The sequence below is a fragment of the Emydura macquarii genome, unplaced genomic scaffold (genome assembly GCF_026122565.2).
Source record: "Emydura macquarii macquarii isolate MOO-44397 ecotype Brisbane River unplaced genomic scaffold, CSIRO-AGI_Emac_v2 contig_480, whole genome shotgun sequence".
NCBI lineage: Eukaryota > Metazoa > Chordata > Testudines > Chelidae > Emydura > Emydura macquarii.
The window spans coordinates 1,241,402-1,266,089 of NW_027130617.1; the positions used below are offsets into that span (position 1 = coordinate 1,241,402).

Below are 24,688 nucleotides of genomic sequence, written 5' to 3' on the forward strand. Positions count from 1 at the left end.
ATTTAATCATGCAATCCCCATTACTGTTAATACATTTTACCCCAAGGATCTGACAAACTTACAGTTGTCTTGCTTGCTTTTTACAGTAACGAAGTCACTTCAGAGTAGAGGATGTTTCTCTGCTTTGCTCACCCTGTAGTTTCTATTGCCAGGACTGTGAGCATTGCAACAGATTCAGGCATGTTAAGAGGAATTAAAGAAAAGAATATGTCTTTAATTCTCAATTTTTGTTACTTTTATAGATAGTAATAATATTAAAGAGATGAACTGATAATCTTTCTTTTATATAAAACATTTGAATATAAATACATAGTCTGGTCTGAATGGAAGAAGACCAGTGTATGTCTATTTAAGGGGAAGTATTTCTCAGTCTGTTTAGACGACTGAAACAACATTACACATTACTTACTTCCTTAAGCTAACTATTCTCTAAAACGGTTCTCTTTTATATTGTTTATCGGAGAAGTGAGCTTACTAATTGTAGTAGATAAAGCATAGCTCTGCTTCTCCTGCTTACAGATCTTGTCTTCTTTCTTATTTCATGCTCCACTTCCCTGTCCCTTTCACCCAGCCAATAATGCCAGCTTCCATGCTCGGTTTCTCTGCTTTCTTCCATGCTGCCTACCCTCTGCTCTCAATTCCTTCCACAGTTAGTCCACAAAAATACTGCCACTGATGATGACCCACTACCTTTGCAACACAATGGAAAACTAGCTGAGTTATCGACTTTATTTTATCCTTTCATGTAAATTGAGCACTTCACTCTGCTGGGGTAGAAGGGATTGAACATTAGAAGAGGGGATGTAGGGATACTGGAATGAGTTTGGGAACTGCTGTGGGAGAATTCCAAAGTGTTCTGTGGTGGAGGAAGGACTGGAGGAGGGTAAGTGTGTATTGTGTTGTAATAGTGCCTAAGATCCCAATTGACAGTCATAGACCCCATTGTGCTAGGTGCTGTACAAACAGAATAAAAATATGGTTCTTGCCCCAAGAGTTTATGATGTAAGTCTAGGATGAGAAAACAGGATAGACAGACAGGCACAGGAAAATAATTAAATCATAGCCAGTAGTCTCAGCCCACCAGCTCCCTAACTGTTGATTTGTTTGTTGACATCACAGCAATGGAGCATTTCAAAGAGGGATTTGAAAGAGGATAATGAAGGGGCTTTGTGGATGTTTATAAACAGCTCTTACCATGAGTGCAAGGCAGCATGGGAGAAAGCACTAAGGTGCTTGTTTGAAAATGTAAGAAGTGGACAATAAAGGCTCACATCATTGGCTGAGCAGATGTGGTTGTCAACTTCTTGATAACATATGAGAGATGATGGGTAATGGGGGACAGGAAGGGAAGACCAGTCCCTCTTCTCCATTTCTAACCTGTCTTTTATTTTTATGGGGCAGGGACGGTGCCTGCCCATATTTGACAAGCATTCAGTATCTCTCAACACCATTTTCTGTTCTTGAGTACCTTTCTCAAACTTAGTGTAACACAAATGTTCAGTGTTCTATTGTTACCTATAAGGAGGATTCAAACTTCAAGCCCAATGTTTCTAAAACTTACTCTTGATACAGAAATATATAGAAAAGGAAAATGCTGAACACTGGTCTACGCTGGGCAATAAGGGAACTAAGAACGTCCCTTACACTCCAGCATGACTTGCCTAGCCTCTAGATTTGGGTATGCAGGAGGTAACCATTGCTGCACACCTGTATGCACAAAGAAGGAGTACAGAGTGAGCCGAAAATTGATTCCGGCCTCCACAATTGGTTTGGTCCGCACAGCTGAGCCCTCCTGGGCAAATAATAGCTCATGGTACAAGCCAGGGAGAAGAAAGGAGGCGACTGCTTAAAGGTAAACAGTTCCTTCCTTGTGCTGCTTCTCCAAGTGCCACAGCAATGTGCCATGCCTTACGCGGGGTTTGCGGCAGTCACCATCTAGCCTGACATGTGAAACCTGTGCTCTACGTTGACTCCTTTTGTGGGGGGCGGGGAGCAGAAGGTGAGGGAGTGGTTTGAATTTGTATTTAAAAAACTATAAAAATTTAAAATATCCCCAGTGCCATGTCTTAGGTTATTACTGCCGACAGGGATTGTTTAATGACATTTTTAACCTGTTAATCACATAGGATTTTTAAGTCTTAAGGTTTCTGCTGAAAGTATGCTGGCTTATTGAACTGGGGAGGGTATATCGAATAGCAGCTGACATGTAGGCATCCTGTATTTAAAAAATAAATAAAAAGGGGGGCTATTATAAGTAGATGCTTTGCAAGAGTGCTACATGTTGATGAACAGTAATCAGAGCTGCAAGCATTTGGAAAAGCCCAACTGACGAGCAAGCTATACATCCCCACTTCCCCCAATAAAGTTCTTCAAAATTGTCAGCCTGAGGGGAGCTTACACGCTTCCTTTAATCATGGCTACTTTGTGCTACTAAGTGATAAAGGAGTGGGATCAGTCCTATCCAAATATTTTTAATCAAATCACTTAACCTGGTGTATTTTCATGTAAATAGTCTTCTTATGTTTTTAAATTAGACTGAAATTTGAACACTTTAAAATCTTCCCCTTTCTCAGTTGCATAGCCTCACCCCAAATTCCTGATTAACAAACAAACACTCTTTTCAAAGAGAAATCAAGCTCTTCCTCTCCCTTCCACCTCACTACTTTGCATCCAGCGCACCGCTGATTTGTACAGCTCGAAGGCGGACCAGATCCAGCTCATTGATGAATGCTAGCCACGGAGCCTAATAAGCCACAAGCAATGAACTGATTATGCAAAGCTTGCAAGATTGGAGAGGCTTCGGGTTTTAAACTCTTTGCAGTTCTAGTAATGATGCATGCTGGGGTGTGTAGTATCAAACCTTCGAGTGTTTCTAATATCTCACCAAACATTGGAGCAAGTGATAGCTTTTTAAATTTTGTTTTGTTTTAACTGCATAGATACTATAGCAAAGATTATTCTTAGTAAATTAGTGTAGGATCAATTTGGATTTTATTGAACCTCAGGCTTTTTATTACTGAAACACATTATTCAGCCTATCACACCGTTTTGCAGTCTAAAAGGATTATTGGGTTAAACAACATTTGTTGAGCTTGCTGTATAATCAAATAGAGTTTCAATCATCTTTGGAATATTCATTCCTATTTTTGCTTCTGAAACTACAAGCATGTGTCAGTGTTCTATTCTCATTGGTGTTCTTCACATGAAATCTATTTTCACTGAGAAAATGGAATCTTTGTGTCTTTGTCTCCACACTAGCTTTCAGGCATGTTTTGGCAGGAGCTTTGACTGTCGAGGCACTTGGGGAGGGGCCTTAGTCATTTGTCAGCTTTTCTTGCATCTGTAATTTCTGTCCACTCAGCACTATTGGAGGGGCTTAGGAAAGGGAGAGAGCTCATAGCTGGTGAAAGTAAAACTCTTAAAATAACTGCCAAATTGTAACCGTGTAAGAGGAGGGGGAAAGAGAGAACTCATAAATGTGTAAATGTTTTTTTGTGAGCTGTGGGTTAAGACTCTGCAAAATCTATCTTTCCCCCTGATCTCTGTGTATAAACTTTTGTTGTGTTACAGGTTTGTTTTTCTAGTAGGTTAACACTACCTCTTACAACACTGATGAGAATTGTTCCATTAGTGTAGGGCTGTTATTCTAGGCCCACATTTCCTCTCAGCAAACCTAGCCTGATTTAAATATATATTTTTAAAAGTCCCACTGCAATTTTTCGCCTAACCCTTCCTCCCCAATACATCTGCTTTCAGCCCCTTACATGACATTAGCATGTGTGTGATATAACAAAACAGAAATTAGGCTAGTTTTTTTGTCTGAGAGATCCCTTAGTAGTAAGAAAGCATTTTTTCTTTTCAGTATTTTATGGAATATTTAATGTTGATCTTTCTTTCTTGCTTTCAGTAGGCTATTGAAGCTCAGAGCTCATACTGTGAGCTGTTAATTAATCAGTATGACAGATGAAGAAAGTCTCCAACTATGAAAGAAAATGTTACTTCAGTGTCTAATAATAAGGGTAGGAGCTGCAGTGATTTAAGGGTTTTTTTGTGTGTGTGAAAAAGAGATAAGGAGTCTTAAGCTGTGTGAGGTAACAATGTATTTTTGCACAGTCTCTTGCTCTGCACAAACATTAAAGGGCTCCTCTATAGTTTGCCTTGAAAAGTCTAGACACGAGTTAAAAGAGCCTCTCTTATAGTTTGCAGGGATCCTGTTTCCCATAATTAATAACAGGAAGCAAGTAAACAAGGTTTTACTGACAAATGAAACTTCAACAGTAACATATACCCAGAAATGTTAGATCTTAGCTGAGAAATGTAGCTGAGGTCTGTTGGTATTAGTGTACAGGAAAAGATTACTGTGCAACACATTAAAGCCTTGTTCAAGTCTAATGCAGATATGTGATAGAAAACTAAAGTTCAAAAGAAAAGAGAATGCATTTTAATTATGGAGAGTGATTCCTGACCTTAGTTTACTTTTATTTGTAATAGTCCAAGCACACTTCCTTTTTGTCATTATTTGAAACACTTTGAATTCAAAGAGAGATTTTCATGTTTATTTAAAAGCTACCAGAAGGCATTTTAGACATTTCCTGGAACAAAGTAAGTGTGTGTGTGTGTGTGTGTGTGTGTGTGTGAAATATATATATTTAGGAAGATAAGAAACAAAAGAGGACTTAAGGAAAAGCTACGGTTTGGGGGGGGAGGTTGGTTGGTTTCTGTTAATTTTAATTTAATAATTTTAGAGCAATGGTTTTCACTTCAAAGGAAACTTTTCAGAATGTGGTAGAAATCCATCCAGTAAATACCAACCACATTTTCTGTATATTCCTAAACCAGAAAATGGCCTATATTCTTATCTCATTTATGCTGATATAAAACCAGAACTCCACTTATTTAATTGCCCTATTAAGGTCTATGGAGTAACTCCAGATTTACACTGGTAAAACAGATCTGAACCTGCTTCAGCCATTTCCCTTCCTCCTCCTATGTTGCTTGCTAAGAGCTAACAAGTGACTGACTATGTTAACTACACAATCAGAAGCAATGAAAGGTGTAGGCACAGTTAACTCAATATTTATGCTAGGAGCTCAGGGCCAAGCTCCCTGAATTATGGCTCAGTTTACTACCATGTCTCGTATACTATACACATGTATAATGTGTACTATATGTTATCTTAGCACTGACCTTGAAAACAGAAGAGCAGTGATACGATTTCACTGATTCTTGGGTACACTAGGCTATAAATTCCTAAAGCCTTTATACTGTTAGCTATTTAACTCAGTTAACTATTAGAACTGTATATTTTTCCTCAAAAACGCTAAGGCAGATAGGCAAAAATCAGTCTGCTTGTAGAACCATTTATTTTTTCCCATTTTGTACATTTTTAGAAGATTAACAGCCATTGCTCTAAAGGAATATGGAGATGAATACTAACTAGCCACTCGAGTTGAAGGAATTCAGTTGATTCAAAGAAAGCATCCTAATAATGTATCCCTTTTTTTCTTACCAAGGAATACTTTTAATACTTAACCAAAATAAATATTTACCTAGTCTCTCTCTCACCCCGAGCCCCCTTTACAAACTGGCTTATATTGTTTACATTGTCACTGTTATTACCTAGCCATATCAGGAGACAGGGTGGAAATAGTCCATTATTAATGACCAATGACCCAATTCAACAAGGTACTTGAACACGTGGGTAACTTTATGTATGTGAATAATCCCATTAAGATCAATGGGACTAACACACACACACACACACACACACACATATACACACACACACACACTATTTAGAAAGCAATCCAAGTCCCATTTCAATAAATACAACTTTGAATTTTTCCAGTTAAGTGATAGATTCTGGGAACTTCATTCATGTTGACTAATACTCTACTCTGCAAGTAGAGTAAGGTACTACTCAATGCAAGTATGGGATTCATAATCCAGTCTATTGTCATTTGAATGACTATTGTAGTAGAAAATAGAAGCCATATAAGAAATAGTTAAATAGAAAAAGTAAATACAGTAAATGGCCTTCTCCCTGTCTATTTATAAATTCAGTTGCCCCATTGTCGCCCCCATTTGATATTTAAGTAACTACTTTTTACATGATTCCAGGCTCACTCTTTTATTGTTGTGGCATGGTGTTTGTTGCATTTTTGGTATGGCATTTTATCAGAATTATTTGCTTCTTAGGAATCATAATGATTGGTTATCCTCGAAAGAGATTCTGAGTGAAGTGCACTGTGAAAGAGTTTTTTTTTTTTTCTCCCTTCAGGTGCCTTACTATAGTAGTTAATCTTTCACTGAGTATAATAGCACAAATTCAGTTCATTTAATCAGAGATCTCCGATAATGAGACTTTTACATATTGCATATAATTTGTCTAGAGTTAGCAGTTTCTCAGACCACAGGGGAAAACTTACTTAAACTGTTTATTCAAAGGCTTTGTTTCTTGATTATGGAATCTGCTAGTGAAATATTGAGCTTAAGCTTTATGTTCACTATTCAGTCTGTAGCACCTGTTTATTTCACAGAGCTTGCATGATTCTGAAATGTTTTGATTTGTCCCCCCGCATAGCACTACGCTGAAATGCAGGCATTATAGTCCAATTTCAAAATGTCAATGGTGCCATAAGTTGTCAGGTGTAAATTGATGGGACTTATGTGCCAAAGAAAGGGTGTAACAAAACTAGCAAACAAGGAGGTAAAATAAAGAATATTCCTGATTAATCATATCTGTAAAAGATTCACTAACCAGGAGTTAAAAAGATAGCTGTGTCAACTTCTGTTACTGACATTTTAATATTTTGACTCTGTAACCGCAAGTATTCCAAAGTTGAAGTGAAGCTCCATCGGTACCTAGTACATGCCATGATTTTTTTTTTTTTAATTATTTGGAATTGGCAATACAATCCTGTACTGTAATTTTATCTTCCAAAAATATGAAGGCAGCTCATTTTAGGGTCTGATCCAAAGCTCACTGGAGTAAATGAGAAGACTCCTATGATTTTCATGGCCTTTAAAAATCCTAAAGAGATTTGAGTTTTGTGTACATATTTTTTTTTTCATGTGATAATCCAACCCATGAAGTTCCTAGCAGGACACATGCATGACTTCACCATTCCTAAATGTTATTCTCTAAAGTACAATCTACCCACAAGCAGAAAGATATGCTTAATTTTTAATAATTCAGTGATATGCTGTTTTGCTATAAAGAGGGACTAAGTACTATAAAGGTGAAATAAAAGTATATCCAGCTTCAGAATATGAACTCAGGAGTTTCTAATCACATTACAATTATTTTTATTCAGGTATTTGTTAAGGGTCCATTTTTATTGACTCTCATTTTAGGGAAGGGATTTATCCATATCCACCATCCTTGTACTTGATATGAGTTATACAATAGTGTGTATTTTCTGTTAACCATGTTTAACTTAGTCCCAGCACTGAGCAACCGTGTTCCTGCCCATCTTCCTCTTAAACAAAATGGTGATTATAAGGAAGATAACTACCCCCACTTGCCATGGATGTAGCAGAAAGGCAATACACACGTACACACTGATTTAATAGTGAAATTGCTTACAGCTTTATGAACATGCAACTATCAGCTAATGACAAATGTTGGATAGCACTTGGAAGAGAAAGAGAGGGCCCTATTCCTCCTCCTCTGTAACCATAAATGTGGAACCCACACCAGCACATCTGAGAGGTTGCAAGTCCAGTTTTTATGCCTTCCATTGCATGACACCTGATTCTCTGAGAATTTTCATCCACCTGTGACCATCTTTCCATCAGTACTTGATGGTGTTTTTTTAATTTAATTCATGGAAGGCAGAACCAGCCTTTTGGACCTGTGAAGAGTGCAAGTTTTGAGGAGCCTCAAAATGTCCATGCTAATTTCAATTTCTATTAGTCTTTCTACCGTTCCCCCTTGTGAAGATAGCCCTGAAAGTGTAAAACCACTGCTAGAGTTGAAAGCTTCCTATTGTCTGAGTCTTTTTACTACCACTTGCTGGTTTATCATTGATTCTCCCCCACAGCTGAACACTGCTAGTTTTTGACACCCATGAAATCCATTGCCCTATGTCCCTTGATTATTTGGTCAATGGGATCCCCAACCACTTCATAATTAAGGGTGCTGTCCAGGATGCCACTACTTATATTGAGGATTACTGTAAATGCTACCACCTAGCTACTTGCAATTGATATGGCCCTTTTGCTTAGTTACCGCTATAGCTCAAGAGGCAGTTCGTTAGCATGAAATAAAATAGGTTTAGGAGCAAAGAACTCCTGCTTCCAATCCCTGATGTGATCGGATGAGTCCCTTTAGCCTGCATCAAGTCACTTAGGTCAAAGTTTTGAATCCTGGGAGTCTGTTAGGCACCGAAGGCTATATTTAGACACCACATTGTAAACATGGAACGTCAGTAGAAGCCATTAATTTAGGTGCCTACATATAGAATTGAGTGCCTAATTTCAGACACTCAAGGCCAGAGTTTTTTATCTTAAGCTTTTAGACTTCTCACCTGGAAAATTACAGATAGACGATGTATACCTGCCAGACAGATGTAACAACTGGTTACCTTTTATAAAGTGCCAGATACTATGGAGATGGTCTCAGTGGATAGAATTATGTACGAGTCTCAATACAAGCAGCTGGGCTCCACTTGTGAAGTAGAAAAGGCTGCTGGCTGCCTAGATCTGCTTCCATCCCTTTGTTGTATAAAGGGAGTGAGAGAACTTGTGGGGAAGGAATGGCAGGGGGAACCTCAGAGAAATGTCTCACTGAGCTTGTTCACAGGCTGAGGTCAGGAATAGTGATGGGCTGGAACAGAGAAAGATGAACATTTGTTTTTCAGGCCCATCCCAAATTTTAATGCTGCAAAGAATAAATACCCCTGCTATAAGTGGAAATTCATATAGGAAAAAACCTCATAAACAGAATGAGGGAAAAGAGGCTGTTCCTCTGCTTGTGTGTCCTCTCATGCCAGCACAGAAACAGACCAGCTGATGGGGAGGCTGGCATCATCAGCATGACTGCTGCCAATTGGGGGGGAAAAGAAGCACTAAGGTGCTGCAAGGCTGTGGCATCATAGCCACAGGCCCTGTCCCTTCTGGGCAGTGGGGGAATAAGAAAATAGCTGCTCCTTTTATTCTTGCTACTGCGGCCCCCAGTAAATCCATATGAATTAACATACCAAATTAAACATAGATGCCTGGCTTGAATTTGCCACAATTCCTTCTCCCTCAAATGTCACTTTTATCTTTGTTAACTAGAAAAGCAGCCAGTGGAGGGGAATATCTATTGTATCCTGAAAATCCTACATAGGAAAAGAATATGATTCCAGGCATTGGACCCTGGGCAAAAATATTTTCTTTAAATGTTTTAAGGACAAGAGAACATCCCCATTATATCATTCACTGGTGTCTTTCCCCCCGCCCTCCCTCTTTCAGAGACCACTTTATTTCCCATGGGCAGTGTCTCAGTGATGTTTTAACAATCCTTATTCACAAGTATCTTGGCTTTTGTTGTAAAGCTTCTGGGTGGACAGAACAAAACTCAAGGTGACCTCTTTTTTGCCTATATTGCTGTTTCTCTAAATAGACATTCTCCACTCACACGAGTAGTATGTTTTGCATTCTTCCTCCCCCATCCGCCTCTTTGCTGATCTGTCTTTCAGTAGGTTGTATGCTTGAAGTCATTTATGTACATGGGAAGAGAGCTCTCTTAAATAAGAGAACCACAGACTTTGCTCTTTTCTTTTGGAAAGCTCCTTTTGGCACAATACTTTCTCCAGAGTAAAATCAATATAGTAACCGGACTGATGCAGCCAAACATGGTGCATGAGTTCATAAATCCTGCCATTCAGTGAGAAACTATTTTTGTAAATCAGATTTTTCAGAGAATGTAGAATCCCATTTTCTTTTGTGTGTGTGTGTGAATGCAATTTGTCACTTTTTCCAAACAGTGTAGCATATAATGTCCTCATTTTGATAATTAACACAGATTATATCCATTTTAAGGTGTTGATTCTATATGCCACTGAGAAATGTTATTCTAATTAGAGACTATAATTTATCAGGAAATCGAATGGATCTGATTGGATTCTGTTGAGTTATAACAGAGTGATTATGATATTGCAATCACACTACCATGATATGCATCTAACTCTCCAGACACTGGCTGAAATAATTTTAAATGCCTCTTGTCCATCTTGTTTTTATTTTAGAACATAAATCCATTCTACACCTGGAATAAGGTGGTATTTGGCAAGAAAATACTACAGGGCATGTATTGTTGGTCTACATTCACCCTTCGTTGGTTGAAAGCAGTTGGCCTTTGGCCTTGTACTTCACAAGACACCCAAGCCAATTGTGGTACAACAATGAACACCCTGTCAAGTCTTATTACCACAGTAGCTGTTACAATCCACTATACTAACATGTTTGTTCATTAAAATGGATTGTTAAAGCCTCTTAAATTTTATTATTTAAAGAGTCTGAAACAGTGATTTTAGTTTTTTAAACAAAAGCAAGATTTTATGGTATTCTTTTTTAAAGTGTTCGTTAATTCTGAAATTGGAAACTTTAATCTCATTTGTGAGCATCTCCATGAGCCATCCCCTGGGAACCACAATCACGCCCTGAAATTGAAACTTATTCTGTATTTACTTGTTGTTTTAAGCTTGATTGAACCTAGGAAATTTTTAAAATGTCAAACGTACCTTTTTAGTGATAACGTCTTAAGACTATTATTAATTTTCTACCATTAAAATGTGTAGAGACCCTCTGCCATTTAAAAAAAAAAATCTTTAGCTACTCATGCTGCTAAAATAGAAAAAGGAATTAAAAATAAAATGTACTTTTCATTCTTGATATGCTTTAATTTGTCTCCTCTGAATTTGGATGAACTTTTTGCATTCTTCTGAGTTAGATTTTAATCAATTTCCTTTCTAGCTCTCATACACTCCCATAACGCTGCAATGTTTGGCTTGCAATTAATGAAGATGAATATAATTTTTTTTAAAAGTCTGTTTCTAGTAGGTCGTCTCTTTTAATCATGGGAACATTTGTTATTGCTCCTGAGTTTTGTAAGAACTTGGGCTTGTCTTTGTTTTGATTTTTGTTTTAATGTTAACTATATTGTGAGCCTAAGAGTGCTCTTTTTAACAAACTCAGACATCTTAGTTTTAAAGTTAATGGCATCTTTAACATCAAGTATCAAACGCCTATGGAAGTGAACTGGTGCATAATTCACAATATATTTTTAACTCCAAAGAAGTTTCCTTTCAGAAATCCTTTCTCCCTGACCCCATTCTTTCCTTTCCTTGACCCTCAATTCCTTATCCATGACCCCTAACAGGCCTTCTTTTTATGAGACATTTAAAAACTGGTAATGTTGTCTAGAACAGCTCTCTAGCCAGCCGCTCTCTTGAAATCCTGCATACTCCAGGGCTTTCCCATGTGAGAAGTATCCTAGAATGTACTGGATCCACAGATGCTCTAAAAGACATGTGATTCTGAAGATAACGCTAGTTTAGGCATTGCCATGTTGGCTGATGTCCTCAAATGGATTTCAGCAAGGATAATATCTCTTTGGTCCCACTCCTTATGATGCTAACATTGGGACCTTGAAGCTCTAGATATGAATACTGGGGTACTTAGCAAAATGTTTATGCTTTAGATCAGCCCCCAATTTGGCTGCAGTTTTAGCAGGCTTTTATTTTGTATGAAATGGTTTACCTGTCTCTAATTAAAACTCTATCAGTTCTTAAATGCAAGGGAATCTTCTGGTGGCAATAGAATTATTATAAATATAGCACTGTAAAAATCATTGCATATAGTATGGTAAAAAACATTACATATCTTTTTCGCCATGGAATTCCAATTCTACTTGCAAAAATGCAATAATTAGACTTTATGTAAAATGTATTTACACTAAATGTGCTTAATGGAAGGGGCAGGTATTTCTATTATAATAAATTAATGAATGTAAAAGTGCCTTCATGTTTTGCTCTGCTTTATTAGCTCATTTCACTAGCTCTTTTTACAACTTGAAAATGAAGCCCTCATAAGCATAAAATTGAAGCACACTTGTCCAGAACAGCAACTAAAAGCATTTGTGTTACTGAATTGTGTAATCTAATAATGTGCTTCACAGGATACTTTGTGACACTGCAATCCCCCACGAGGCTTCCATTCCAATGCAACACAGGATTTGTTAATTATGTGTCTATTATTAATTTATGTTAAAAGCCACTTTGAGATACTTTTGGCAGATTGGCTACAACACTAAAATTACATCATGGGCAATTGAATTGTTACTCTAAGACACAAGTGTCTGTGTTATCTTAGAATAAAGTGACATGACCCAGTATGTTGTGAATACACTTGACCCTTAAATGTTTGATTTCTGTTCAATATGAAAGTTTTCATAATGAGACCAATAACTATGTACCAGATACTGATGTTTTTCAACTGGGGAAACCAGAGTAGATCTTATGAATTGAAAGGGGAATTTAGGGTGAAACATCTTGCTTCTCACTGAATTTGTAATATTTGATCCTTGAATTGCAAAGCATGATTTCACTGTAACCTACATGACACATCACGTTACTAACAAGTTCACCAATAAGGCTAAAGGATGAAATGCTATTTTCTGTTAAATTAAAAGTAGTGCACATTCTTCTGAAAGTTCCTATCACTTCCTATACCTGTTTTCTCAGATGAAAAATGGCAACAGTGCTGTGTAAAGGTGGAGCAGTTTATGGAGAGCTATGTGGCACAAGATGTCAAGTCCTTCGTGATATGAGGAGGACCAGGACAGTTGTGCTGTGATTATAAAACCCATACTACTTCGTTACAATCTGCTTTCATTATTGACTGGAGGGGGAAAAAAAGACAAATAAATCTAATGTTGTAGTTTTATTTGCATTAACCTGATAAATAGTATTTATCTGTTTTCATAAGTGATGAACCAATGCAATCAATACCGTAGATATCCATATTCTTTAGTTTTACTTGGTTATATGTTTTTAGGATCTGAAGCTTGTATGCTTTTATTTTTCTGATGTGGAGTAGCCTCTTCTGTTTTTTGAATTGTTTAGTACATTTTGTATCTAATACATGGGTAGGATTATAACATGTGCATGCATATATATATATACATACAAGAGCTGAACAGAAGAGGATGATTCCATTTCACAGCAACTTCTAAGGTTCTGAAATCTCTTTGTGTTCTGCATTGGAACAAAACCAAAAACTTTCCAATTTTTTTTGCCTAAATGGAGTTTTCAATGTCCATTTTTAGATTAAAAAATCTGAGCTTTTCAATTCAGGAAGGGTTTCTGTAGTGTGGTGATTAGAGCATTGCTTTGCCTGATTTAACCATTCAGCTTTGACAAAATGAAATTTCATCTAACGTTCCAACCAGCTATATATTATATAATTTAAACATCTTAATAAAAGGTTAATGTTGGAACTGTGTACTAGTTGTGGATAAAAGGTTCAGCCATATGGCTAGAAGAATGAACAAAGATGATTTGAGGTGTGTGTGTAGGGGTGTATTTGAATATGTTGTTTGATTATAAATGTGACATGTTTTTCCTGTGACAGCCTTAGCACAAAAAATATTTTCAGGGTTTTGAGGCCAGTGGGGGGAAAAAAAGCCAAAACAAAGTAAGACTTAAATAAATGAAATAAAATGTAATGAGAAATGGAACTCCTACCCCCCAAAAAAGGCTTAGCTTTCAGAATCCAATAAACTTTAAAACAATGAAATTGTGGTTATGACTAGTTTAAGTATTTGCACTATAGCCATACTGGACAATACGCTATACCTACTTATTTTCCTTTGCATTGCGCCTCGCTAATTTGCAATTTGTCACTCCTATGTGGAATATGAGATTTATTTGTATTAAGAAGGCAGGATTGAGAGATTTCAAATGTCTGAGGTGCACAAATGTTTTCTTGCATTAATAGGGGAGGAATTTTGGATAGATGGGAAAAGAGATTTAATTCCTAATTTAGTTATTTGGAACATAATGCAATGGAAAGAACTTTTCCACATACCTATGCAGGAATTTGGGATAATAGGAGCACAGCCTGCTTCAAAATCGAAGAGTTCATATTGTTAGCAAAGAACTTGTGAAGTCCTGTATTGGCATAAATGTTCAGAGTTTTAGTTAATTGTAGTTCTAGGTAGATATCCAGCAAGGAGAGATGATGTATTCAATAAAACTACTTGCAGTTTACCTTAATAGTTAGTCTTTGTTCTCAAATCCTCAATCTCTTTTCAATATTGTATGAAAGAACATCAGGCATTACGATGTGCAATGTGACCTTTTCATGATATTCTAAATAAAGACTTAAGGTCCTGATCCTGCAAAGACTTATGCACATGCTTAACTTTATGCATTGTGAAATTAAGCACATGCATAAGTTTCTGCAGAGTTTAGGCTTAAGTCTTCATTGTTGGACAATGCATAGAAACTGAGAATTGCTACCATACAAATTGATTCTGATATTTCTGATGCTTGACAAAATGTGGCCTCCAAAGTTTTCAGGGCCCAGGGTATTGAAAGGGTTTTTGTAAATCCTAGTGGTATTTGTAAGTCCTGGGCCTCAACATGCTATTTGGTAGTAATTCATAAGCTCATAAAAATATCAAGGCTGCCAAAAGTTGACCAAACACAATTGATTTTTAAGCTGACTGAAAAATGAAAAAGAAGGTACTTTCATATTAAGCTGCACTTGTACACTTGGGACATGCTTGGTCTAAAGATAGTTGGAGCTGCTCTTTTGTTCAAACAAATTATCCTTCTTCTCCATCCCTCCCCCCCGACCTTTTTTTTTTAAGGGGGTGGGGGGGATTGTTTATAAGAATGGCCAGGTATGCTGAATAAGAGTATGGGCAAAAATAATTATTTTTTTTTTAAAGCCTGATTGTATAGGTGCACTTACACAAGTAATAAAATGTCCAACAACCAACCAGTGTCCAACAAACTAAATACTCTTTGATCTGTCCATAACCAAAACTTTCCCACAATTTCCAGTCTACATCCTCCAATAAAAGAGAATACTTGAGACAGAGCTATCATCTAATCCTGTCCTCAGTGTCATCTTGACAAGAAAGGAATGGAGATACCTTGTTCTCCTAAAAAGAGGCATTGATCACCTTCATTGATTAACTCATTGTGTCCTTGCTAGATGTTTAAGACCAACTTTCTGTTTAAAACTTGACTATTCTAAGTGCTCTAACATATAGTTATTTGGATTGTTTTGAAATTTGTTGTGCCTGATGGGGGTTCTGGGTAGAGTTAGTAATGCAGATTTGCTAAGGGGCCACTTTGCTAAAGGGTTCCTGAGATATAGGACTCTCCCAAAAAAAAACTTTGCTTAGAGTTGACCAGGCAGTACTTTTTTGCATACAGATAGAGATCAACCCAATCATGGCACTACGGTCTCCGAAGCTCAAGGGTTATCCCCAACAGAATTCCTGTCCCCACCTGCCCTATGTGGGAAATCAAATTAAAATGTTTGAAAAAGTTGGCTTCTCCCATTAGGCTCACATGTCAAGCAGATTACACTGTGCATGTGCAGAGAGAAAATCTAACTGTCTTGAATACCACCTCTGCATTACAGGACTGGTGTGGATCCTATGGTCATGGAATCAGAGCACCACATGAGGGACTTTGAGTTTGAATTTAAGCCAGGGCAGAAATCTGAAATAAAAGGAGGCAGCTTGCTCCAATCTGTCCCTGTGTTTTTTCACATTGGGGAAATGTAGGCTGAGCATGGCAGGTGTATTCAGAAGGCACTGAAACTGTTTGTGTAGTTTTTTTTTTTTTTTTTTTTTTTTTTTTTTAAAAGAAAACAAGCATGCTTTCTGCGAGGGGAAGATGACTGGGGTGGAAGAGTAGGTAGAAATAGGGAGAAAGGGTTGGTGGGGGTGAGGTGATGGGAAATAGGGGGAACGTTGGGGAAGGGATATACAGGGAGTGATTGGAAGACTGGGGAATAATAGGAAAAGGGGTGCCTATCATCCCCACATTCCCCTCATGTGGGCTAGAGGGTGGGGGGGGGTCCCATCTGACATTCTGGCCTTCTCTACTCCCCTCAGGTAAGAAGGAGGGGAGAGAATGGGAGGGTAATGGAGAAAGTTGAGGGGCTAGGGTTGGGGAGCTTGTCAGCCTTGAATTCCTCCCTTCTGTGTTTGCTGGGACTGGGGGAGCCCTACCCCTCGGTGTATCTGAGCCCTTCACCCTCACTTTCCCTGGGATCTGGAATCAGGGGGTGGAGGCTGAAAGTAATTTAAATTTAAACATCTGAAATCCAGAAAATGAATAATTAAAATAAACATCATCTCTGAGTGTGGAGGATGAGAGGGGCCGGCCAGTGTATGGTGGGGAAGGGTCTAGCTTGGGAGAGAAGCAAAGTGGGATAGACCTGCAGCGTGGCTGGGGAAGCCTAGCTGAAGCAGGGGCAGGTGTCCAGCTGGGGATGGGTAATGGGAGTGAGGGGCCCAGTTCAGCGTACAGCCCAGGCTACATAACCAGTAAGCTGCTGTCTGTGATATGTACTCATCAGCATAAAGCAGGATACAGCTAGGTCCAACTTCCTGCATGTTAATGGCTTCTACAGTGCCAGCAAATGTCTTAGTGAGATGGGAAGGGGAACTGGAAATATTCATGTGGGAGGTTACAGGTTGCAAGGAATGGGGAGGCAGGGCTGGAGAAGAAGAGACCCCTCTATTCTCTCTCAAGCTTAAAGCAACTATAACCACCATATAATGTAACTGTCAAGGGTTTGGGACATAGAACATGGATGAGATTTATCTCACTGGCTTTGTTGGCATGTGCACATAGCAAAAATTTCAAAGCCAGGTCGCTATCTCCATTTCATTACAAGAAAATGTATAGGACTGGTGAGGAGCACTTAAGAATTACATAGCAACCATATGGCCTAATAAAAAGACCACTGGTCTAGGACTATTCTTAGGTAGATGACTTTAGGCAAGCCACTTCACCTCTTTGTCTGTCTGTGTCCTATCAGTGAAATGGGGATAATGATATAGTTATTTGACATATAAAGATGAAAAACACTTTTGACTATTAGCCACAGTGACACATTGACTGAAAACCTAAGTGAAAACTATTACTAACTAACCACTAACTAACTCCTACCAACAAATGTTTATCTGTCTTATAAAAACTAGGAAATTAAATGGATGATAGCTGGCTCCCTTCCAGAATGTTGAGTTCAGCAAAACTCAAACTTTTGAAAAAGGAAATACAGCATTAAGATAAATGCCCACACAACCTTAACTCTGCCCTCCCTGAACAATGCCACATAACACACATACTCATGCTCTGCTTTTCCATGTAATGGACAGGCACTACCTGCATTTGCCCAATGCTGAATCACTGAGCCTACTCCCCAAACAAAATACCACACTGGTAAAAATTTAACCAGCACTTCAAAATCTCTTCCTACCCCCTTCACACTTGCACACAGGAGACAACCTAAACCCATATGTCCCCCCCACCTATCATTAATTCACAGTCTGCTCTCTTTTCCCATTTCACTCCTGACAATACCCGTAGCTAGAAGATCCCAGTGCCCTGAGACTGAGACAACCTACACAATTCAATATTGAAAGGATGCAGATTAGCATGACAAGGTACACATGCACCTCTTTCCTTTGATCATACATGTGGGTGGGAAAGGAGGCTCAGACCGAGGGCTCCACACATCACTGTCATAATTCTTCCAAACTGCTCTGACAAATTCTTCCACCATTCAGTACAGCTAGTTAACCTAGTGAATGGAGCTGGAGTGCATGCAGATTATTCCGAATTGCTATTGCCAGCTTCCAGGGGAGGTGGGGGAAGTGGTGCAGTTAAGGTTGTGTGGGCATTTACTATTAACCTCTATTCTGGTCTTCAGAAGTTTGAGTTTTGCTCAACTCATTATTCAAGAAGGACATGCATTTTCAATGGTCACCTTTAACTCTCTATTAATGACATTCTTCTGAACTTTAGCGAAGAGCAGATGTAGGGCTTAATTGTAGTCAGTGTCATGAAGCAATTCTAGATCCTCTAAAAACTCTGTATATTTAATTTGCTGCAGTTCAAAGAAAAAACACCTTGATTTGCTCCCTTTGGGACTGGCTTTGCCCTATGTGTTTCAAAACCTCAGACCAAAACTGAGTCATATCAGATGCACAGCAAAAACTCTTTGCATGAAATACTCACCTATGTCATTTAATGGAAATAGTAGGTAATTAACAATTTACTGCCTGGAACACATCCATTTTTCAGGGCTTTGCATACGCTATACTGTAATCAAGAGACTCTTCACTTCCTGCATGTGAACTCAGTCTGCAGCTTTGCCCCAGCTGCTCTAGCTATCTCTCTTTGGTTCCCTGAGAAGAGTTAGGCAAGGTGGAAGGTTCTTGGGAATTGCTGTATCAATAATCAGTAATAGGGGGAAAATGTATTATAATGTGCTACCATGTCATTGGTGTTGGTCTTTTTGGCTTGTCCCAGATGAAGCATATTTACAACTTGTAGTCAGTGTCCTGAAGCTGTTTTAGCTTTTCCAGAAACTCAGCAAGTGAAGCTTCACAGAAGTTTGAAAGCAATTAGTACATGAGTAGCCAAGGACAAACAGTTTAAAAAAAAAAGGGGGGGGGGGGACAAGGGGGAGAAGTTCCTTTGCCTCAATAGGAATGGCACATCTGTGTTTTTTCTTAACTTTAGAAGTTGGTGGCCAATCCAAAACAAAGACTTAACCACTCAACTTCTTGTGATGGGACAGAAGGAATACAAGATCCAGACTCACTGTCTATATGACTTGAATTATAACCCCCTAGAATAACCATGAGACTATCTGTCTGTGGACATGAAATCCAAGTTTAATTCTGAAGCCCCTGTGCATATGAACATGGAAGTCCTCCAAAATGTTCAATTTTAGGGACTCAAAGGCTACCACTCTGAGAAGCTGCATGAGAGAGGTTACAAAGCATTGATTTCACTGAGGGAAACTATTCACCAACACGATGCCATTCTAAATCTATTATGAGACACTCGCCCTAAGTGGACAAAGCTGTATCAGAACTGTTTGGTGCTGGAGACTTCCTGAATTGGATGACTGATACAGCTGCCATAAGCACTGCTGAATTAATACTCAATCATTTTCTGCCAGAGTTAATAGAAGTATTACAGGATGAACTGTTTACAGGATAAATTGTTATGCATGCAAAATCAGGAGTGTTAATGATCACATTATAGGTATTCACTATTTGTTTAGTGATTAGATCTTGAAATTATAACAGCATGAGTAAATGATCCAGGGCTGTGTCTGTTGATCACCTGTTCCTCAGATGATGGAAGCCATGGAATGTATATTATACTCTGATCTGACACAATATATACTGACCTTGTCCTTCTATTGTCCACCATGTATTAAGGGGCCCAAGTCTATGCCCTGGCCTCCCTTCTGTATTCCCATATGCACAGCTTGCAGGGGCATTGTTGAACCCTTTTGCACATGCTGTTAGCTATTGAAAAACTGCAGTCAGGCTCCCAAATAGACTGTCCCAGAGAGGGCTTATCAATGTTATCTATCTGCAATTATCTCCTTGGCTTGCCAAAGCCCTAAATTAACTCTCAGCATAATCCCTCACTCTTGATTCATCCACCTCCAGTTCCCCCATAATGTGCTCCAATGCCCATGATGCTCTCTTCCATGACATCAAGCAGATCACCTCAGGCCTTCTGCTGTGTGTCCTTTTGTCACCATGCTCATTGTCTCCCAGATATGTCTCAACCAGTGAATTGGATGGCAATCTCTGAAGCCCTGCACTGAGATGAGGGTGGTGAGCAGGATGCACAAACTATTTACACAACCAACATAGTCTCCTCTCCTACTACTCAATACAATCAATGTCCACTTAAAATTTTCCCCCTTACCTAGGCCAATACCTATAATTCTCATTTCAACCTTCCTGGATTGGAGAAAAAAGATCTTGTTTCCCTTCTTGTGGTCCACCTTTTTTTTTTTTTTTTTTTTAACCATATCAAATTAATCTGGTGCTCTCTCATCCATGGGCCTGGGCAGTAACTGACCTCAAGCTCCTTGACATTGAGAGGATACAGTCAGCTAGAGTTTAGGAAAAGGTTAACTGTGTAATCTAATCTCCCTCTACTCCCCTTAGTCAGTCTCCACTGAACTCTCTTCCTAACCTTTCCCCCTCAGCCACCTCAGTATCTCCAATTACAACTCCAGTGTCTGTGGATCTCTCACTGCCATTCATGTGAGTAGAAAGAAATCACTCACTCTTCCTGATCCAACTGCTTCACCATAGTTCAGTTTTCCAGGATTTATTAATCATAAATTACCCCTCCCACTTTTTCCCAGTGAAATGTGGGTGGTGACCCCGGATTCAGAAAAAGATAGATTAACTATTGGCATAATCACACACTTTCTTCTTTGATTTTATTTCAATAATACATTCCTCCCTCATCTCCCTTAAGAATATAATACTCTTTCCTTCTTCCAGTCCCTACAGCGTACATTTCCCCTGTCTCTTTATCACAAATATTAAAAGCTACTCAAACTTTCCTCTCTGATCAAATGAAGCAATCTAATTGAGCCACACTATTCAAAGGCTAGATAGGAAACTTTTTGTGAAGGTCTCACTATGACTGAAATGTCTGTGGATCTCTGACAATCTTTGAATTACTTCCATCTGACCTCTTACATAGGTGGATTTACTGCATCATCTCTTCAACTGGCAATCATTGAATATGTAGAAGAAGATTCCTTTCAGAGCATACACGTTCAATGATGATGAAAGTCCTCACAATTCGACCCTGGCAATTGCTGTACTGAAGTTTTGAAGGAGATTGCTGTTAAAAACAGCTATATGGAATCTAGTGTCCTATTGCTACTGTGAAGAAATTAATGAAAAACAGTATTTTGAACCAGGTGTAGCCATTAATAGAAACTTGAATATTCCTTCCAATGGCAAATATGAGCACTCAAAAGAAAAGAGAAATAAGACATATTTTTTCCTTCACTATCACAAGAGACATGTTTTGCACTGGTCTGGACTAGACCGCATTTAACAACAGTTCATATGTTTTGAAAAAAGTGCTGCTAAACTTTGAGATTTAGAGTGATCATCTATGGAAGGTACAGGTGCCCAACTTTGGACTGCCTCTTGGAGATTTGAACATTTGGTTTCTAAACCATTTTGAGATAATTTGGAAAGGAAAAATACCTTTGTAATTTTTTGGACTAATTTGGTTTCTTTTTGCTGCTTTACATTATCACCTTTTAAGAAATGTGTTCCTTGATTCTTTTCCAAATATGCAACAAGATCAAAACTGAGAGGATACATGGTAGCATTTGAATGAGAGGTGCTTTGTGCCAAACTTTCATTCAAAGTAGGTGAAAATCCAAGACCATGATGTATAATAAGTTATGGAAGAGATTGTCAGTATATGAAAAATTTTGACTTCTAACCAGAAGAGCCACCATCTTTTAAAGATCAAATGCATAAGATGTTGTTATGGCACTAGATCGAATATAACATCCATTGTTCATGCTTTTTAGATGACTTAGAATTTTGTGCTTTTTTTAACATCCTGAAACTAGATGGAATGTTCAAAAATAAACTTCATTTTGTATTATCCAGATGTCGTCTTGCAGAGTGGGGGTAAGGGTAAACTTATTTACTCTCCTTTTTTTTTTTTGGAAGAGATACTAAACATCTCAACAGGACTTTGAATATTTAATTGGAGTAATTAATATGCTGCACTCGTCCTGTGATCAGTTGTCTTCATTTTGGTTAGCCTGATATGATTTTAGCTCCTGGTTTCAATATGGACATAGAACATATTATGTAGTCCAAAACTGGTAATAAACACATCCCTCTGAGGTCATTACTTTCTAATTGTATGGGCGCACAAAACATAAATCAAACTTGAGACTAAGTGAATATTCTAGCAGATGGTGTACATGTGTGTATACACACACACACACACACACTCTCTCTCTCTTTCTCAGTCTTTATGGAAGTGACTGTAGCAGAGAGCAAATGGGTTAAGGATCAAGAGCAGGCTACTCAAGGACAAGTATCTTTATGAATTCCTTTAAAGCATATATTATGTTTACGTAATATTTAGTGATTTCTGAAATATGACTGCCCGAGTGTTTATTTTTGCATGGCTAAAAGAAACAGAAACCAGAGAGGGTTTTATTCTTTAGGTCAAAGCTGAAACAAGATTTAGCAAATAATGCTAAAATAAGTACAGAGTTCAATAGAAAATACTGTTTAAAAAGCACTGTTATGTTCTCCTATCTCTAAAAACACTAAGTCATTGCAGTTATGCTACCTTTGACCCTTAAGAGAAATTCCATTACAGTGGGTTTGAAACAGAATGCATGGAGACTGGAAATATGTTTAGACAGCTGGTACAATCAGAGGCCGCCTTAAGGAAATGGGATACAATACAGAGGGTCTTCATTCAGTTATGGGCTCATATAATGAAAGTGCCCCAATGACTCTGTATATAGGATGACATTCCTCAGCAAATTTTATTACTTGGCATGAAATAGATTAGTTGAAAAGCAGGTTCTTCATATTTTTCATCTGTTCCACACTGAGTTTGAACTCAACTTAATTCACATTAATGCAGCAAAATGTTAGCACAGTCATGTTTCTGCATTTAAAATATTAGATCAACTCTCTTTCTCTCTCTCTCAAAAAAAAAAATAGAGGTTGAATGGTCCCAACTTTCTGCGTGTTCCCATCTGTTCTGCAATGCTAACTGGAGAAAGGAGGCAGAAAGTCCACCGAGGATGTATTAAAGTAGCAGAACAGTGACTCCAATCTGCTGGAAGATCCATGTGTTTTGGGGCAAAAGGGGAAAACTAGGCAATGCCCACTTTGTTTGGAGGCCCTGTAGATTACTTCTTGGAAATCACTTTTCTCTGTTTTGCACACAGTTGAAGAGGAGGGGGAATCTTTTTATTGATTTCAATGTGCTTTGAATGAGGCCCTAAGGGTTCACAAGGTTTCAAGGCCATGCAGCAAGCTCCTTCCATTAGGCACAAATGGATGCATTTCTTGGAAACCCTGAGAGAAATCCTCAGCCTATTAGGTCAATGGGAGTTTTGCCATTGATTTCAATGAGGTCAGGATTTCACCCTTGAGTTCAGATTGGATTTTTCCACAACAGGGGAATTATGTGGTTCTAGGTTTGCTTGATTAGAAACTCCAGCAAATATGAGGCACCTAAAGCACGTCAGACAGTTTGAATGTCTCTCTACTAAATTCCAGACTTGATATTTAAGTCTCAGAAGATTTTAGTCCTCTAAGAAGAGCAGGTGCTAAAACATATTGTTCATAAGAGAGTGGTTGTAAGAAGGCATGAACTGACTATTTGATTATCTGATTTGTCTTAATATGTAGTTGGCTTAAGTTTACTAGTTTGCAAATGGCCTGGATAAACTTCTTTCGCCATGGTAAAAAGTGATTTTGGCTGCAGTGTATACACCAATATAATTAATAAATTTATACTCATAATTTGATTTTATTTAAAAACTCTGAATACTTCCCTTTTCATCAATATATTATGGTCTCCTTTGTTAGTAAGACGATGCACAGAACAGTTATTTGTTATACAGTAAGAAACATGACATTTTCCTGCACTTCCGCCTAAACTACATGTGGACGTGCTTCGTGGTTTTTTTTTGTTTTTTTTTTTTGGGGGGGGGGGGGGAGGTTGGTCCATTTTATAATTGAGAGTTAAGGATTTGATTTTATTTATTCATAGTTACAGCAACCTGTTCTCCAGCAAATAGCTTTTTGGATGTGTACAAGCTTTGACAACTTCCCACGTGGCTTGTTCCTCATTTACTAACTGAATGTATCCAATATGCTTTTAAGGGATGGAGTCTTATTAAAAGCCAGAAATTGTGATATTGAACTGGATGGAACTTCAGACTGAATTTAAATGTCGGTGCCAATCGAGCTGCCATAATGAATGGTGATCTCCTGAAGGAGGTTGTATAAGTCCTCCTATTCTGAGCATGAATTTTTGGTATATGAAGGAAGAGTGTCTCATGCTATGTGGAAGGGAACTATCAAAAAAGGCATGAAGGAAGGGTGGATCTGCAATGTGAATTTAACCACAAAATAAAACTTAAAAAAACTCGAACACATGACACTAATAAGGGAGAAAAGAGGAAGTTTGGATTTAGAAATAAAATGCTGACAGATTAATCCCACAGACTAAGATAACTGAATGCTTCATATTTTGACTCATTGAAATTTGGTGAGACTAAATGTTAGCTTCCTTGTAAGTGCTTCTGTTTGTCAGTTAAGTTTCCTCCTAATTTTGTAAGTCTAGTAGACTCTGAAAGAGTAAATTTTCAGTCCATAGCCTAGTACATTCATTATATGATTCCCACTATTGTCATGGGGAACTCTGTACTTGTGCACACCGTGTATAAACATACCTGGACGTGTGTAGTTCAAGCATAGATGCAGTCCCTGATGTTTCTCGCCCAGAAATACTGTACTACAAACATTTGAAATTCTAGCTACTTTAAGTAAGAAAAACACCTTCCAAACTTACTTTTCCTGGTCTTTCAAGGTAACATGAGCAAA

General features: G+C 38.2%; 2 long non-coding RNA genes across 3 annotated transcripts in view; one reads left to right on the forward strand and one right to left on the reverse strand.

Annotated features, from left to right (window-relative positions):
• The window catches only part of LOC137146744 (uncharacterized), a 140,914-nt gene that overhangs the window by 77,769 nt on the left and 38,457 nt on the right, over nt 1–24,688 (forward strand). The gene's annotated exons all lie outside the window — the stretch shown is intronic.
• Nucleotides 1–24,688, reverse strand: part of LOC137146742 (uncharacterized) — a 74,693-nt gene that overhangs the window by 37,396 nt on the left and 12,609 nt on the right. Inside the window, exon 2 of the long non-coding RNA XR_010918027.1 lies at nt 63–154. This is a non-coding gene — a long non-coding RNA (uncharacterized lncRNA). The remainder of the gene's footprint in view (nt 1–62; nt 155–24,688) is intronic.